This window comes from Labeo rohita, chromosome 20, assembly GCF_022985175.1.
Source record: "Labeo rohita strain BAU-BD-2019 chromosome 20, IGBB_LRoh.1.0, whole genome shotgun sequence".
In the NCBI taxonomy this organism is placed as follows: Eukaryota; Metazoa; Chordata; class Actinopteri; order Cypriniformes; family Cyprinidae; genus Labeo; species Labeo rohita.
The window spans coordinates 16,148,480-16,164,996 of record NC_066888.1 but is presented as its reverse complement, the minus strand read 5'-3'; the positions used below and the strand labels follow the sequence as shown (position 1 = coordinate 16,164,996).

The 16,517-nt window shown below is 37.5% G+C and overlaps 1 long non-coding RNA gene across 1 annotated transcript in view; it reads right to left on the bottom strand.

Annotated features, from left to right (window-relative positions):
- The window catches only part of LOC127182989 (uncharacterized), a 28,632-nt gene extending 13,657 nt beyond the window's left edge, over nt 1-14,975 (bottom strand). The window contains exon 1 of the long non-coding RNA XR_007829981.1: nt 14,854-14,975. This is a non-coding gene — a long non-coding RNA (uncharacterized LOC127182989). The remainder of the gene's footprint in view (nt 1-14,853) is intronic.
- Nucleotides 14,976-16,517: the final 1,542 nt, after the last annotated feature.

Sequence of the window (16,517 nt, the reverse complement as noted above, 5' to 3'; positions counted from 1 at the left end):
CGGCATGTACATTACCGTCTGTTGTAATAGCCTGCAGCAAAATTGCCATAGAATGATTAATATATCTTTGCTGGTGGTAAGTAGGTCACATACTAAACAGCAGGTCTGGGTTTTTTTTTAACATGACTGACTGAATAATAGCAGGGAAATGTCACTTTGGTTTTATCCTGAAACCACTTTGGGTAAAAATGATGTAACATTACTGCCAAAAGTGCCAGTGCGTTTTGCATACGTGTGATTGCGTCAGTTGGTCACTTTGCCTAATAGCAGTATGTGTTTTAGTGCGTATGTAAACCTGTGTGTGGTATGCAGATGCAGAAAATGATCGAAAGTGAGCAGGAAGGCCTCATGAGCTCTGTATGTCTGTGTGTGTAATTTATTATTAGTGATGCCAACAAGAGAAATGTTTGACAGACAGATTAAAGTTACTTTATATAAAACAGCGCGCTTCGTGCAGGCCAAACCACTGTTGTTGTCATATTAGCACTATGCTGTCCTTTTAGTTACTTATTTCTTCTAAGCATGTCAGAAGTTACTAAGCAACAATTCCAAGAACATGCTGGAGGTCTTGAGGCCTCCTCAGCCACACACGATGGCGGTGGGTGGCGGAAATAACCACCAAAGTAGTCGTCTCGCTCACACACTTGCAAAAGCAAGGACACGGGCAGGCCGCAGTGCAGATGTTGGGTCTTCTCGAACTGTCTGTACAAGTACATTTCCGCTGTGCTGTTATTAGAAACGCGACCGTTACGAAGACACTGTTGCGTGGTTGTTCTGCTATGTGTCAAGAGTTCATGGCAGGCCTTTTGGCTCACTCGAAACACATTTAGGTTCTCATGATGCAATGACACATGTATTTTTGTGAGCTCAAGTAGGTCAGATTCAGAGAATGACCAGATAACGTTCTGAACTTATTACCTTAGCTGTTGTTATTGCAGTGACGTTACCCCTTGCATTGTGCTGGTTGTCTTTGGTCTGGCACTTGAGGTTCATATATCAGCCACTATCTGGGGCTTAGGAAAGATTTTGCTGTAAGAACACAAACGCCATGTTTTGAAAGCACAGGGCACAGATGTAGGGCAAATCATCTATTTTTACCATTTCTATCATGACAACTCTGAAGATTTTAGCATGGTAATGGATATGACAGTGTTAATGTATTTGGTCTTGGCGGAATACAGTGCCTTGCAAAAGTATTCATACCCCTTCATTTTTTTCACATTTTGTTATGTTGCAGCCATATTTTAAACTGCTTTAAATTATTTTACCCACATCAATTTACACTCAATACACCATACTGACAAAGCAAAAACAGACTTCTGACAACTTTGCAAATTTATTAAAACTAGAACCCTAAAATAAGTTGATTGCATAAGTATTCATACCCTTAACTCAGCTGAAGCACCTTTACAGCCTCACGTCTTTTTGGGTATGATGTGACAAGCTTTGCACATCTGCATTTGGCAATTATCTGCCATTCTTCACCTTACCTCTTCACCTCTCAAGCTCTGTCAGCTTGGATGGGGGCTGGTAGACATTTTCAGGTTTCTCCAAAAATATTTGATTGCATTCAAGCCAAGGCTCTGGCTGGGCCACTCAAAGACATTCACAGAGTTGTCTCTGCCACTCTTGCTGTGTGCTTAGGGTCATTGTCCTGTTGGGAGGTGAACCTTCTGCTCAGCCTGAGTTTCTTGAGTTGGGTTGGTATTCTGCAGGTGATAAGCAGTGATTTGTTTCCTTCAAACATAATAATTGTAATTGAAGTTCATCAGACTAGAGAATCTTGTTTCTCACAGTCTGAGGGTCCTTTAGGTGCTTTTTTGCAAATTCTTCACTGAGAAGAAGATTGAGTTTGGCTACACCACCATAAAGACCAGATTCGTGGAGTATTGCAGTGATGTTTATCCTTCTGTAAGTTTTTCTCATCTGCATATGCGATCACTGAGCTCAATTAGAGTGACCATCAGCTTCTTGGTCAGTATAACCAAGCCCCTTCTTCATCACTTGCTCAGTTTGGCCAGGAGGCCAGCTCTATGAAGAGTCCTAGTTGCTCCAAACATCTTCCGTTATGGATAATGGGGCTACATGCTTCTGTGAACCTTCAATGCAGCAGATTTTTTTCTGAACTGCTTCCCAGATCTGTGCCTTGACACAAGCCTGTTTCTGAGCTCTACAGGCAGTTATTTTGACCTCAGGGCTTGATTTTAGCTCTGATATGCATTTTTAGCTGTTAGCCCTTTTTTTGAGTGGGGTGTGCCTCTCCAAATCATACTCATTCAAATAAATTTGCCACAGTTTAACTCCACTCTAAGTGTAGTAACATCTATAAGCTATATGGGTGCTCCTGAGCTAAATTTCAAGTGTTCCAGAAAAAGGTATGCATGCTTTTTCAATGGAATCATTTAAAATTTGTTACAAACCTGTTTTGTGCTTTGTCATTATGGTATATGGAGTGTAGATTGGTGTGAAAAAAAAAAAAATGAAAGCAGTTTAATACAAGGCTGCAACATAAAAAAAAGTGAAAAAAATGAACAGGTGAATGAATACTTTCGCAAGGCACTGTAGATCAGCTACACTGCTCAATTGCTGACGTGTTGGTTATTGCTGTTGCAAAGCAAGTTCAGGCACTTGCTACTGCTAATGCATACACCGATACAGTGCTGTGAGTATTTCAGAGATACTGACGCTGCACAAGTAGCATATATAATAACCCGCAGCAGATCTATACAGGTGGAGCTGGGGAGGTGGAGGGTTTCAGAGTAACACTGAAAGTGTGTTGCGAAATGCTATAGTGAATGCTAACCAGCCATTTAAATGTAAAGCAGCATTGGCTGCAGATGCAACATGAACCAATCATCCTGTGCCAAGAAGTTTAACGTGGTGAATATCATCAGTTTGTGTAATTGACCAATCAGCCTGTGCCATCTAGATTTTCATGAGAGAGCTTGGAATTAATATAGTAATGATTGCATTTTCACTTTGAGATACCTTAAAAGAATAGAATTAAACTACTTGACCTATAGTAAATTGAGCCATACTGTATGCATGTGTATATATATATATATATATATATATATATATATATATATATATTTGCAATTTTGCTTATTATTTAGTTAGGATATATGCATATTCGTAATAGAAAATGCGTGTCATAAGGTGTGTGCAGTCCCAGCATCCAAACCCGCCCTTCATAATCTCTGTGGCTTTGGGTAAAATCTCTATAAAGCTGCTGACCTGATATTTTTTTGTTTTTCCACATTTTCTTCGTGTGTGCGTACGCACCTCCATGTTGAAGTCATTGTTTTAGAGGTGCACACCTTGAATAGAGGTCAGCAGAAAACTTGGGAAATACCCTCTTTGTGCCCTTTGGGACTTGTGCATTTCAGATTTATATCTGAGTGCCTGGGAATCAAGATAAAAAGGCGGCTAGAAGTCAGGTCTGGGTCTCATTCGTTTTGAGTTTAACAACTGGAGACCTGGGAAGAGGGTGAGAGTATAAAAACAGTTACGCCGTGAGTTCACCACTCATTCGCCCAGCCTATAGTCTCGTAAAACACCGCACGTTACAGAAACACACAACTTTCATCTGGGAACTCTTGGAGCTCGCACCTCATTCAGTAATGTTATAGGGTCTCTATGGCACAGAAGAAACTCCCAGTTTCAGACATGCAGTGAAAAGTGTTCAAAATCCTTTTCGAAACAAATCAAGATGCTGAAGTTTACAGTTTAGTGCCAAATTGCTCAGCTAACCATTAAAAAACTTTAAGGCCTGGCAAAGACTGAGAAACAACGTCCAGACAAGTTATTTTTGCCAGGTTAAATCACTTGTTATTCATGTTAGTCATTTCACACAGGTTTTAAATGACCAGGAGGCCTACAGAATTGAAAAACCTCAGTATACTTGTAGTTAGTCTAGTTTGTAAAGGCCTGTTCACACCAAATGCCAACAACATAAATATTCTTTCAGACCAAATAAAAAAAACTATGCTCTGTATGAATGTAATCCGGACAATCCGCTAGCGGAATACACTACATTCGTCATAATATAGTATGTGACCTACAGTGTATCTATGTCGCTTCACTGCCACTCAATTCCCTCAATTCCTCTCCTGTGGCCTCATGGGGTAGTAAATTGCTTTAGGAATTAGTTATTTTATTTTATTTTATTAAGGTCATACTGTATGTCTTTGTTTTAACAGAGTGCATAACGCTGAATGAATTCTGACCCAGCCTGATAGACTCAGGATGGGCCCGAGTGTGCAAACATAAGCATGCAGGACCTAAAGATGTTTTTGACATGATAAATTCCTTTTTTTTGCCATTTTGGCACAATGCGTTAAAAATCTTCAGTAAATGCCAGAACTGTTTGCACTACAGCGGGTACTGTTTGCCCCGAAAGGGGACATTCCGACTATGGGAGTGTGATTTACGGCCTCCCTGTGTGGACACTTTACTTCTGCTCTCTCTGATAGGCAGAACAGAGAAAAACAGTCTTTTATGGACTATTTTAATCTCTTAAAACATGTTTTCTCCCACACATTCATTTCCAGAGATAACCATGAGTTGCAACCTCCTGACTCCAAGTTCCTGAAAAATACATGTAGTGCCTGATCTGAATAAAAAGAATGGGAGTACATTACATAGCCAGATGAAAAACAAGTAGCTAACACATTTTTGTGGAATTAGTTTTCATCATAAATCAAGGGGTTTAATTTATCATACTCTTAGTGGAATGAAACCCAACAGAGGTTCTCCCGTGATTAGAGTACGTGCTGTTTCAAACGTCTTTGGCGCGGTGCTGAATGGAAAGCTTGGGAAACGGGATAATTCTCTGCATTGCTGCGCACACAGTAACAGTGTGGACAAAAAACCCCTGCATTCTTTAATCATAGATTGGTTAGTCTCTGTTCCAAGTATTAGCCCCACTTAATGCAGTTCAACTAAAACAAACCGACTGCTTCCAGGATGTACAGACACTCCCACACACATACCCTGCTATTATTACGGCAGAACTTGAGAGGGGGTGAAGTCATTGTAATTGTTTAGGCTGCCAAAGATGAACCGAGGAAGAGAGGTATGTGACGTTAAGGCGTATATCATGGGTGAAGTTTAAAACAGGCCTTGCATCAGAGCAACTCTGTTTAGATATCATTCAATAGTTATTCACTGCCCCAGACACCTCAGATAGCAACAATTCTGTCGCCAGATGTCTGCGTTTATTTCAAAGGCGCAGAGTAGCAATACATCTTACATGTGATTTTAAAGTCATTTCCACAAAATAAAGTAGGAAGTCATACTCCAAAAGTAATCAGGATTAGGAAAGATTATGTGCATTCCAAAGTACATAAAATTTTATTATGAGTTGTATAAGCAAATCTGTCCACACACATTTAAAGTCAACTTTTATTTTAATTTGAATGTATTTTATTTTTTATCTTCTTTATTTTTGCTATTGCATTCCTATTACATTGTGTGTGTGTGTGTGTGTACAGTCAAACCAAAAATTATTCTGACACCAGATACAATTTTTGATATTTTTTACTAGTGGATGCAGGACACTATAAATAAAGTAAACTGTGACATATTATACCCAAAAATTCTTCATACAGTGATAACAATTTGGGACCAAAAATGATTCAAAAACTTTGATCTGACCATGTTTTGCGTAAGTGTTTTTTTTTCTTTAATTGCTAATGCGACTTTTTAACCACAGACTGAACAACATTAAGCATTGCTTGATAATTGGTCAACAAAGTATTGATAGTTGTGTAAATATGGTCATACTATAACAGTTGTCTGAATTTTTGGTTGATTGTAATCCATTACATACCTTTTTATCAAAGCTGACATTTGACATTGTCAAGATGACAGTTTAAGTTCTTGTCATATTTAATTACCATTTTCTATAGTGAATAAACTGTGATATTGTGAGAAATGTTGAAGGTGTCTGAATAAATTGTGACCCTGGACCAAAACCAGTCTCATGTTGCATGGGTGTATTTGTAGCAATAGCCAAAAATGCATCTGATGGGTTAAATCTATCTATTTTTTTAATGCCAAAATCATTAGGATATTAAGTAAAGATCATGTTCTATGAAGATATTTTGTAAATTTCCTACCATAAATATATAAAAATGTAATTTTTGATTAGTAATATGCATTGCTATGAACTTAATTTGGACAACTTTAAAGGCCATTTTCTCAAAATTTAGATTTTTTTGCACCCTCAGATTCCATATATTCAAATTGTTGTATCTCGGCCAGATATTATCCTTTCCTAACAAACCATACATCAACGGTAAGCTTATTTATTCAGGTTTTGGGTGGTGTAAAAATCTCAATTTCGAAAAATGTACACTTATGACTGGTTTTGAGGTCCTTGGTCTCACACACACACACACACACACACACACACACACATATAGTGTGTGTCTGTGTGTGCATGTACTGAAAAATATCACTTTCTTGATTTTAATTGATTCTACTTTTTATGAAACAATATTGATTCTTAAATCCCAAGAATCGATTAGTCTAGCCTGTTTTCAGTTAACAAACAGAACATTATAGCCCGCCTCTCATCCAATAAATTGCAATAAGCTTTGTGACGTGGTACTTTTATTACAATATTCAAACAATGCCATTTTGTCATTCTGGTGCTGTTTAATGTGGAGTGACAGATCGCTATATAGCACTCCGTTCAAGAGAAAGCGGCAACATGAAGCGCATGTGAACTAATAATCTCATCCACTACCAGTTTCACCACAAAATACACATGAATGAACGGCCAAAAGTATGTTAAAAGAAATAGTACATCTTACCAAAATACTGCCTTGTAATCACTCAGTCTGTTTTTCAGCTGCAGAAAGACGTCAGTATAACAGTTTGTAAAAAATGTCACGAAACATCACGTTTACCTCAGAAAAAACGTATTTGGTGACCATAAACACAATAGTTAGTTAGAAAAATTAACTCTATAGAAGAGCTTTTGCTTAATATATGCACCATCCCTGATGAAAAAACCAGCATATGCTGGTTAGGTATGTTTTGATGCTGGTTTAAGCTGGTCCTCAGCTGGTCAAGGACCAGCTTAAACCAGCATCAGAACATACCTACCAGCATAAAACCTATCTATTATCATTTTTTACTGTTTATCAATATTTAATTTATGTTTGAAGAAATCAGCCAAGTTAAGTAAATGACAGCCACCATTTAAATGTTTATATTTTAAAAAGAACGATTTGGAGTAGAAACATAATTATGTAATTGTACAGCTGGTGTCATATCATTGTAAAATTTGTGTCAAAATTCAGCCCTAATATATATATATATATATATATATATAACTTTTATTAGATAACTTTTGTTTTTTGCAGCATTCCAGAAACACCCACTAATTAGTTGAACGTGTGAAAGATACTTCAGGTTGAGTTAATTATGGTTAATTATGAGTTATTTTTAAAATCCTAATTATATGGCAATATGTATAAATGATTATAAGTGTATAAATAATATGTTCACCTTGAATAACTCCAGGTTTCTCTCAGTTTCCGGAGCCTATCCGCCAGTGAATGACCCGCATTAGGCCGGAAAGGGGCCCTCTAATCATTTTCTCGTGCCCAAGATTTAAAGGAGATTTTTTCAAAATATAAGGCCATTAAAGGTTAGAAAACACTCTGATTCAGAGAACTGACTTTTTGCTGTACAAGGTTGACTAGGTTGTTTTTTTAACTCTTACTGCTTGATTGTTTTAGGGAAATGTAAAGTACTGTAATAACCCAGAATGCTACCCATACCACACACGACATCCATGAGAGCTCCAAAATGTCACACAGGTTTGTCCTCATCACCTCTGGAGCTGTTAAAAGCAAGCCGCCATATTCACTGCAGCTAAACTTGAACTTTGCAATTAAAGGCAAACATTTTCCTAACTAACTTCAGAAAGTCGATAAAGTCTATTTCTAATTTTACTTCATAAGGTTCACAGGCTTAACTGTGACAGCTAGACAAACTCCAATGGTACATACTGTATTGAAAAATGTCAAAGAAAATAAACAAGTCCTGCATGCTGCAGGACAAACAACCCCAGAATTCCAGAGCGATCTGGTGTACTGTGTGGTCAGTGAACGGTTACAAAGAGCCCCTGTGTCTGTGAGGGTGGTGAAACGGGGCCTTACGAACATTCCAGCGGACATAAGAAGGCTTCTCTCTCTACGGCCGTTCGAGCGGCTGTTTTCGTAAGCTACTTTAGAATGTTTGCGCAACTGCTGTTGACCACTTTATTAAAAATATCTTTTGATGCTGAAGCTATGTCCAGCAGTGGGGTCGGCTCAAACTGGTTTGCGAGGAGAAACAACGCTTTGTGGCGAATGAACGAAGCGTCTGTAAATAGGCCCGCAACTACGGTTTGAGCTCAGGGAGCATTTTTGCGATCCGTCCCTGTTTGCCCAGGATGTAAGCGAGACGTACAGAGTTCGCACACACTCACCTGTCGAATTCACGCTTTGTGCCACCTCAACTCCTCAGACACGCAATTGTGATCTCTCTAGCCCGTCTGCGTTTCTGTTCATTCTGTCTGGACGGAGGTAAGAGAGATGGAAAACAACCACAAAACGGAAACGGAGTAGCCTGCGTGAGTTAGGAGGCGTTACATGACGAAAGTAACAGTATGCTGTGAGTCAATAAATGCTGTGCTGCGGGGGAATCTGTGTGTGTGAGCGTGTCCATCTGGGAACCATGAATATGTGTTATTAGAACAGGGCTCTTTGGAAAGCTCAGGGGTCACAAAGCAGCTTTAGTGTCTGTTTTTATTGACTCTTTAATTTTATAGAAATTCATTAAGATTTTATTTTACTCTTAATTTAAAATTATCGTATATTTTATTTGAAAGGTACTTCATTTCACTGGATTACTTTCTTTTTTATTTGGATCTTGATGGATGCGAACCAAAGTGGTATGAATATAGTGTTATTAGTACAGATTTGCTACTAGAGGGGTCACAAAAAAATAACACATGCTGAGTGGTGCTGAATTAATGGGATTTTTGTTTAGAATAAGGTATTGTGCTTAGTAAGAGGCAACTGATATGTGTGAGAAGGACATAGAAAGCAACTTCCTTCTGTCTGGCTTGTGTAGTCAGGTCTTTGACCCTTGACCTCCGATCCCTTAGTCTGTCCGTTATTCTCCGTATAACTACCCCTACAAAACTAGATGACACTGGATTTGATTAAAGGAATAGAATAGAACTGAATAGAATAGAAAGGAAGGTTTAGTCTTTAAAAAAAAACAATTAATTATTAAAGAAACATTCACCTAATTTCTAGAAGACACACAACAAATGGAACACATTATGTGTTCTAATTATCTGCTCAAAATATCAAACATGTTTGATCTTTTCTGACTGGAAGGAATCATGTTCTGAAGCTAAGAAATCTGTGCCCATCATACACTATGCGATTTTCAGTAAAATGTGTCAACCCCGACTGCACAAAACCTGTAGACTGGCTTTGAGTTTCAGTAACTAACGCTGACTCCTTGAAATGGCAAACAGCTAGAGATTATGGTTTATAAAGTTTTAAATATGGATATTTTTCTTACACAAATGCACAAACCCCTCACAGGGTATTTTTTTTATAATGGATGGATGTACTTTTTTGGGCTTCTATTGGACTATTGAATCTCAACAGCCATTCACTGCCATTATAAAGCTTGGAAGAGCTAACGCTGACTCCTTAAAATGGCAAACAGCTAGAGATTATGATTTATAAAGTTTGAAATATGGATATTTTTTACACAAACGCACTGATTCACTTCAGGAGGCCTTTATTAACCCACCAGAGTTGTGTGGAGTATTTTTATGATGGATGGAGGCACTTTATTGGACTTCTGTTGGACTATTGAAATTTTTATTTTTGTCCTTTTAGAACTGGATGGCCTCTGGTCCCCACACACTTTCTGTATAGAAACCAGCAGTTTATGCAACTTCTCACCAATCAGGGTGAGTAAATGATGACTGCATATTCATTTTTGGCTAATCTGTCTCTTTATAGCATATTCTTGGTCAAGGCAGTGTCTGACCTAATGTTAGTCAGTTCTTACCATGATGAAGAACAGGAAAAGGAAAAGTGGTATTTGTTAGTATTGCCCTAAGGCGCTGAACTCTGGGTCCTGAGTCTGAAAGTGATATTGTCTGAAAGAGGAAAGTAAGCTGGTTTTGCACGGACAACAGCTCAGCAGCGCTCTGTGTTTTTGAGTTTCCACCATGCGATTTCAACAACAAACAGTGTCTGCTGACATGGTAACGTGGGCTGTAATGGTTTACTCTGGCAAAGCTGATGTCACTCACTTGGCAGGGTGGACCTGATTTACATCACTCATTTTTATCCAGTTTTTCTGTTTGCTTTGACGCAATTTGTCGTGATTTCTTAAGACACTATGTGGCACGATCCAGCCAGACGGACATGAAATGCACGAGTCATTTAACTCCCTAATCCAAGATAAATTCCAACAGAATAAGATAAAATGAAACGATGCCATCCAACATGTTTTTTCTGGACAGGCCTTCAGCCAGAAGGGAAAAGGACAGGTGAAAGGAAATGTTTGCCGTCAGTCGTGTGCGTCACTAGCGTTGGCACATCAAATGTTCCACATTCCTTGCAGACCTGAGAGGAATCCTGACCATCCCGAGGCCATGTTGCCAGACTCAAAAACGCTGTGGAGTAGACTAACCCTCATCCTAAACTTAACTCAAAGGTCCTGTCCTTCAAGCACCAAGGCTTGAGGCCTGAGGCAAGAAGAGAACTGTATTTTTTACACAGCTCAAATATGCTCTTTCATGAGCAAACACACAGCATCTGCACACATGGACGAACAACACGATCGCTCCAAAGTAAAGTTTGCATTCCGTGGAGGTTTTGATGAATTTGACAGAATGTGTTGTGGAGGAGCCCCTTGAATCCGCCCGTAAGCGAAACCTAGCTGGAACCGTTTTATTGGGCAGTAGAGGAATGTACGTTTCGAACAAGAGTTGTAGCTTTTTGGTTTGCAGTTATTTCCTTTCCCTCCGGATAAAGATAAATACAGAAATGTATTTCCCGTGGGCTGGCACCGTGTCTAAAAATATGGCTGGCAGAACACTCTGGTACATTTGGCCCGGCTCTCAGTGGGATTCTGACAGGAATCAAAGACAAATGAAACTGGGCATGAGTTCTGCTCTCAAGTACACTGTGAAAAAAAAACAACAACAACCCTGATATATTATTTATATCGTATATTATTCTTATTTTCACTGTACTCAGTGTTATATTAGTATTATTTATATACTACAATAGCAACACTGAATGTACTGCATTAAAATAATAAATAAAAATAATGGAATGTTAGAAAAAATCAAGATTGCTCGATTCGAGCATTTTGCCCTGCAAAATACCAAAAGTGGTGAGAATCCATGAATCTCCTTATTAGACCGTTTTTAAAGGCTGCACAATATAATAAACTCATTTAAAAATCATAATAAAACATAATGCTATGGTGAATTCACAAACGCTAAGTTTCAATTAAATATGCGATGCAGGGGGGTTACATAGCAGTTACGTACGTGTCTTCCGCTTGTCATAGAACGCGTTAATAGCCGTATTAAATAATGTAATCAGTTACAGTAGCTAGCTGTTTTTATTGCTGACCTTTTATTCGATTCTTATACCTAAATATTAGTGAAAAGAATAAAAACCTTTTAGATATCACTCGTTACATGTGATGGTAATTGGTTATGATCATCCTTGGTGTCTACTTTGAAAGAAATTAAAGCATTTCTGTTGTAAAGAAATGGGCAAATACTAAAGAATAGTATTTAAAGTGGACTTTTGAATTAAATGTTGATTAGTCAATATTAAGGTTATCACAGCCATTCAGAAGGGCAGAAGTGCACTCCCAACGAAATGGGCAGCTTTATGATCTAATTCATAAATATTAAACCTTTTTTAACATTATTAAATGTACATACTGAGTGACTGATACTGTCTTTGTTATGGAATACACATATTGGTTCATATTGAGTTCACAGTTTTAATACACCTTTGCTTTCATTTATTTTCAAGATCTGAGGTAAACTTTCTGTTGTTGCTTTCAGTATGGCTATAAAGGTCACACAAAATGATATTCAGACTTACACTACACACATTCAACTTTGAATAAAGCACATAATCCATACCTGAGATTATCACTGTCATTGGTTTGTATGTTGTTGTTCCAGCCGTGACGTCGCGGAAATAATAAAAACGTATCTAAAATAGAAATTTTGCGTGTCGCTGTCGCAGCTAGTTAGGACATGGAAAAGATACCTTTTATCACATGTAGTTATGACACAGTGTTAAATGGCGCTGTGAAGTGTAAAAACAATTGTCAGGCCGTTGGCGGCCTCTGCAGTCATTTGTTATAATGCGTAGTGTACATTTAGCTCTATTGTTTATAATACATTATGTATTTAAACAGTTCTGTTCAATTAAAACCATGATTATATGCTTTTGATACTTTACAAACAAATTATTATTGCTATTATATATGTATTTTAAGTCATTTTCAAAGGCCACTGTTTGCTTGGGTCTATTTTTATTGTCACAAAAATTTAATTACAGTTATCTGATTGCTTGATTAATCGCCAGTATAATCGACAGGTTACTTGATTACCAAAATAATCGTTAGTGTCAGCCCTAGTTTAGACAGGTTTCAGCTAGCTAGACTAGGGAAAGTAGTTTAATTAGTTAACAAGCCTGGTTTAAGCAGTTAATTGGCCTTCCCCCTTGCCCCAACAGAGCCATTTACCGGAAAACAGTAAAAGTTTGGTTTTAGGCCTATAGAGAGATATTTAGGTCAGTGTGCTCTCAGACTAAAGTACTCTGGTTACATTCTAAACGCTGACCTCAAACTCCTAATGAGGAAACCAAGATTGGGAGTCAAACTGTGGGTTTGGAGCATGTGCTGTGCCTCAGACCTCCTCATTCCAAAGTCATATAATATTTAGATAAGTCCAACATGTGTAATAAGCGTCTGAGGATGTTGAATGAATATGACATCTATTTTAAGCAAATAGTCTTAGTCAGTTGTCGTTCAGGGACAAATTCCAGTAATGCTCTGACTATTTTGTAACATAGTTAAGCCTTAAAGTGACGTATAGAATATTTTTATTGGGTTATTCTGAGTTTCAGTGACATACTGACAGAATAAAAAAGTTTATGAGCAGGGACAGAATGTACTAACGGAGCAGATGGGATTTGTCCTTTACAAGCATACTTTAGCAAAGGGCTTTGAATAGATCCAAAAATTGCCTGAAAAGACAGATACGTTACAAGCCAACTAATAAAAGGCAGACTTGGTGGATATGTCACATCAGAAAACCATAAAAAAAATCTTTAAACATTTAAATCAACATGTTTATAGTTCTAAGATGTTTTCTGGACCTGTGCCATGTAAGTAACATGGTATTCATGGTAGTATCTTATAAATATCATATAAATACATTAATTTCAGTACCACGGTGTATGTCAGAGTACAATAGAATAGTACTATTTATATGCCACTGTATTCAAATAGTACACCCGCATACGTCCAAACCATGGTTTCATGTTCAAAAAACACAGTGGACCCTTTTTATGAGTTTCCAAAGTAACGTATCAAGTCTCAGTATAGGTTTATTCATAAAACTTCTAGGAAAAAATTAGGTTGTAAACACTTACTAGTAAACACTTTCTAGTATTCTCAAAATCAGACCAGAGAACATCTGTATTTAGACATTTCTGTGACCAAAAGGAACCAGTAAGTAATTCCCATCCCTGGTAAATACTGCCCTCTGCTGGCTCTTATGAGAATTTACATAATCTAAATTAATATGAAGCTAAACAAAATGTCCAGATATCTCATGTCATGTTTCCAGTCTTTACATAATTTAAATTCATCAATAATAACATCAACAACATTAATATTACAACATTTTTTCAAGCAGCCATTTGGTAGGACATGCATTTTTAAAACCATAGAGGTCAGCAGAGTTTTATATAAAGCCTGACAGCCCTGACTTGGTCAAAATGGAAACAAAATCAACAGGAAGTTGCCTTGGCAGTACAGGATGTGTTAGCTTTCTCGTTACCCTGCCATATTCTCAACTGTCTGTGATGTTCCATTACAAAATTCTAAACCCCAGTTAAAGTTCAGCTCAGACTGTTAGACTACTAGACTCCCAAACATGACTTTTTCAAGTCTCTTTGCTTTATGTAACCCAGTTCAGGCCACAATACAAACAATAACTCAACCACAAATACTGTACATATTTAAAAAATCAGGTCTTTTAATTCTTGTTTCTTTACATTACGTTGAGATTTCGGACATCATTTGAGCATCTGTGGTTCCTGTGCTGTGGCTAAACTGATGAAGATCGGTTTACCCACACCAAAGCCTGGAAAGTCTCAGCCACAAAAACTCTATTCACAGCTCCAGCTGACAAGAAGAAGAAGTGTAGTCCCAAACCAAAGGCTATTGTCCCTGTATTACATCAGTGACTTCCTCTCCTAAACTGTGCTATGACCGCAATCTCCTATAAGAGGCCCGTTAACTATTAAGACCCTTGATGCCTGGCTGCTGTTTTCCATATGCCTGTTATAATAGGACTAAACACACCAACATAAAAGGCATGAGGTATGAAAGCCAGAGTCTTTTGAAGAGAAAGAAAAAGAAGTAAGATCATACTTCCTCTCCCTCCCTCTTTCAGATGATTGTGGTACAGTCATCTTTTCCCCACAACTAGCCCTTCATTACAGCCATCATGGGCTAAGCTGGAAACAGTAAACAAATAACAAATCTTACCGCTCTTGAAGAACACCTTGGGACTGGTCGGAAAGACTTAAGAATGAGAGACTCAGGGAAGGACAACGTTCTGTGGCATTCTCAAGCACACATTGGCACATTTTTGCCGTGTTGGTGTGTGTGAGAGTGAGAGAGCCTGGAGGCCTTAACAAGAGATGTTCCGTGCTGTACCAGGGACTCCCAGGCGGTAACAGTGGGCTTACAGTACCCCGCTGTAACACTGGATAAATCGACTGCGAGCCCTCAGAACAATCACATCCCTTCAGCTTCAACTTTACCATCTCAAATAATTGTAAAATACATCCTAACTAGTTTTAGACTTGTAGAAGAGCCTGTTTAAGACATTTGACATTTGAAATATTTGCCTTTTCATTTTCTGATGAACAAAACCTTAAAAGCAAACAAGCAAGCAAACTAAATTAAATGTTTATCTAAGATACATGTCAGGGGTGTTTCTTCTCGAGTGCCTCCTCAAACATCGTATGAGAAAAAAATTCGTAGTACAAAAATAAAACAATGCTAATATTGCCGAATAACATTTAAACATTGTATAAATCACTGGTTTATCTAAAGAAACATGGAGCTTTCTCACATTTCCAGGTTTCTCATAGCGGAAGTACTCATAGTTGGGTAAAATCCGAGAGCAGTGAATGGGAGAGTACATTCCCATTTGCTCAAAAAGAAAAACTACACAATAGTGTTTTCACGACTTTCAATCAAAGGAAAAAAATTGAACTAGACTGATATCGGCAGTCAGAAGAGAGAGCAATGTCAAATTTACCGTCCCTCCCATAGACGTGGCATTAGAAACACCCTCGCATGTTATTAATGGGAAGACTCATTTAAAAAAGGAAGTAAACAACTTACACACTTAGACATAACAGCTTTGTTACGACAAAATAAGACTTAAAATGGCATGAAAACATGATTTGTATGAGTTTTTAGTGAGTAATCAGCTTGGTGATGCCTCCATGTCTGTGACCAACATTTACCCAGCTTTGAGTGATGAACTATTGAAAAAGAATAGCTGAACGTAAGTTCACAAATTAAATATATTGTTCAAATTGTTACTGCCTTGAGTTATTATTTTGAAATAGATGTAAAATGCTTAAAAACACTAACTTGATTAGATTCTTGATTAGTCTACTTTGCTTTAATAAATAGACTACTGATTACATTGTTAATATAAAAACATAAAATAGATTACATTTTTTTTTTTTTTTTTGATAGTTTAAGTAATGTCTATTTAACCAAGAAAATGTGACTGGGACATGAATTTACATTTGTGACCCTGGATCACAAAACCAGTAGCATGGACATATTTATAGCAATAGCTAAAAATACACTGAATGGGTCAAAATGATCGATTTTTCTTTTATGCCAAAAATCATTAGGATATTAAGTAGAGATCATGTTCCATGAAGATATTTTGTAAATTTCCTACAGTAAACATATCAAAACTTAATTTTTGATTAGTAATATGCATTGCTAAGAACTTCATTTGGACAGCTTTAAAGGTGATTTTCTCAATATTTAGATTTATTTATAAAAAAAAAAGCTTTGAGGACTTTACCTCCTCATTTTAGAACACCGCCGCACACCACTGATACATGTGTATTATAAAATGCCATGAATCTGTGTCTTTTCAATAAAAACTCCTTCTG